The sequence below is a fragment of the Aulostomus chinensis genome, chromosome 1, assembly GCF_037954235.1.
Source record: "Aulostomus chinensis isolate RoL2024-O1b breed Wild chromosome 1, RoL_Achi_v1.0, whole genome shotgun sequence".
Classification (NCBI taxonomy): Eukaryota; Metazoa; Chordata; class Actinopteri; order Syngnathiformes; family Aulostomidae; genus Aulostomus; species Aulostomus chinensis.
Window position 1 is genome coordinate 8,456,444 of NC_141320.1, and position 3,377 is coordinate 8,459,820.

Genomic DNA, 3,377 nt, shown 5'->3' on the forward strand with positions numbered 1-3,377 from the left:
AAAGTAATGTAGTAAGACTTTCGAACAACCTCAAAGTGATGCTGACAGTCATTTAGAAAGAGTTGCTAATGAACTCAATTTAATGCGACAGTGATGTCGTGAGAATTGCTCAACAACTCAACATGATGCTAACAGTAATGTAGTGATAGTTGCTAATAAAATCAAAGTGATGCTGACAGTAATGTAGTAAGAGTTGCTACGAACTTTAAAATAATGCAACAATAATGTAGTAAGAGTTGCTACCAACCTCAAAATATTGCGACAGTGATGTCGGAAGAATGGGTAATGATCTCAAAATGATGCGACAGTGATGTCAGAAGAATTACTAATGAACTCAAAATGATGCTAACAGTAATGGAGTGAAACTTTCGAATAACCTCAAAGTGATGCTGACAGTCATGTACTAAGAGTTGCTATGAACCTCAAAATAATGCGACAGTAATGTAGTAAAAGTTGTGACGAACCTCAAAATATTGCGACAGTTATGTCAGAAGAATTGCTAATGAACTTAAATGATGCTAAAAGTAATGTAGTGATAGTTGCTAATAAACTCAGTGATGCTTGAAGTAATGTAGTAAGTGTTTCGAATAACCTCAAAGTGATGCTGACAGTCATGTAGGAAGAGCTGCTACGAACCTCAAAATAATGCGACAGTGATGTCAGAAGAATTGCTAATAATCTGAAAATGATGCGACAGTGAAGTAGTAAGAATTGCTAGTGAACTCAAAATGATGCTAACAGTAATGGAGTGAAAGTTTCGAATAAACTCAAAGAGATGCTGACAGTCATGTAGTAAGAGTTGCTACGAACCTCAAAATAATGCGACAGTAATGTAGTAAAAGTTGCTACAAACCTCAAAATATTGCGACAGTGATGTCAGAAGAATTGCTAAAGATGTAAAAATGATGCGACAGTGATGTCAGAAGAATTGGTAATGATCTCAAAATGATGTGACAGTGATGTCGTAAGAATTACTAATGAACTCAAAAAAATGCTAACAGTAATGGAGTGAAACTTTCGAATAACCTCAAAGTGATGCTTACAGTCATGTAGTAAGTGTTGCTAAGAACCTCAAAATAATGCGACAGTAATTTAGTAAAAGTTGCTACGAAGCTCAAAATATTGCGACAGTGATGTCGGAAGAATTGCTAATGAACTCAAGATAATGCTAACAGTAATGTAGTGATAGTTGCTAAGAAACTCAGTAATGCTTAAAGTAATGTAGTAAGACTTTCGAACAACCTCAAAGTGATGCTGACAGTCATTTAGAAAGAGTTGCTAATGAACTCAATTTAATGCTACAGTGATGTCGTGAGAATTGCTCCAAAACTCAAAATGATGCTAACAGTAATGTAGTGATAGTTGCTAATCAACTCAGTGATGCTGACAGTGATGTCGTAAGAGTTTCGAACAACCTCAAAGTGATACTGACAGTCATGTTGTAAGAGTTGCTACAAACCTCAAAATAATGCGACAGTGATGTCACAAGAATTGCTAAAGATCTCAAAATTATGCGACAGTGATGTAGTAAGAATTGCTAATGAACTCAAAATGATGCTAACAGTAATGGAGTGAAACTTTCGAATAATCTCAAAGTGATGCTGACAGTCATGTACTAAGAGTTGCTACGGACCTCAAAATAATGCGACAGTAATGTCGTAAAAGTTGCAACGAACCTCAAAATATTGCGACAGTGATGTCGGAAGAATTGCTCATGAACTCAAGATGATGCTAACAGCAATGTAGTGATAGTTGCTAAGAAACTCAGTGATGCTTATAGTAATGTAGTAAGAGTTTCGAAAAACCTCAAAGTGATGCTGACAGTCATTCAGTAAGAGTTGCTAATGAACTCAATTCAATGCTACAGTGATGTCGTGAGAATTGTTCATGAATTCAAAATGATGCTAACAGTAATGTAGTGATAGTTGCAAATAAACTCAAAGTGATGCTGACAGTAATGTAGTAAGACTTGCTAGGAACCTTAAAATAATGCAACAATAATGTAGTAAGAGTTGCTACGAACCTCAAAATAATGTGACAGTGATGTCAGAAGAATTGCTAAAGATCTCAAAATGATGCCACAGTGATGTAGTAAGAATTGCAAATGAACTCAAAATGATGCTAACAGTAATGGAGTAAGAATTGCTAATGAACTCAAAATGATGCGACAGTGATGTAGTAAGAATTGCTAATGAACTCAAAATGATGTTAACAGTAATGTAGTAAGAATTGCTAGTGAACTCAAAATGATGCTAACAGTAATGGAGTGAATGTTTCGAATAACCTCAAAGTGATGCTGACAGTCATGTAGTAAGAGTTGCTACGAGCCTCAAAATATTGCGACAGTGATGTCGGAAGAATTGCTAATGAACTCCAAATGATGCTAACAGTAATGTAGCAAGAATTGCTAGTGAACTCAAAATGATGCTAACAGTAATGGAGTGAAAGTTTCGAATAACCTCAAAGAGATGTTGACAGTCATGTAGTAAGAGTTGGTACGAACCTCAAAATAATGCGACAGTAATGTAGTAAAAGTTGCTACGAACCTCAAAATATTGCGACAGTGATGTCGGAAGAATTGTTAATGAACTCAAAATGATGCCAACAGTAATGTAGTGATAGTTGCTAATCAACTCAGTGATGCTGACAGTGATGTAGTAAGTGTTTTGAACAACCTCAAAGTGATGCTGACAGTCATGTTGTAAGAGTTGCTACGAACCTCAAAATAATGCGACAGTGATGTCAGAAGAATTGCTAATGATCTCAAAATGATGCGACAGTGATTTAGTAAGAATTGCTAATGAACTCAAAATGATGCTAACAGTAATGGAGTGAACGTTTCGAATAACCTCAAAGTCATGCTGACAGTCATGTACTAAGAGTTGCTACGAACCTCAAAATCATGCGACAGTAATGTAGTAAAAGTTGCTACGAACCTCAAAATATTGCGACAGTGATGTCCGAAGAATTGCTAATGAACTCAAGATGATGCTAACAGTAATGGAGTGAAACTTTCGAAAAACCTCAAAGTGATGCTGACAGTCATTTAGTAAGAGTTGCTAATGAACTCAATTTAATGCTACAGTGATGTCGTGAGAATTGCTCAACAACGCAAAATGATGCTGACAGTAATGTAGTAAGAGTTGCTACGAACCTTAAAATATTGCGAAAGTGATGCCGGAAGAATTGCTAATGATCTCAAACTGATGCGACAGTGATGTAGTAAGAATTGCTAATGAACTCAAAATGATGCTAACAGTAATGGAGTGAAACTTTCAAAATAACCTCAAAGTGATGCTGAAAGTCATGGAGCAAGAGTTGCTACAAACCTCAAAATAATGCGACAGTGATGTCAGAAGAATTGCTAAAGATCTCAA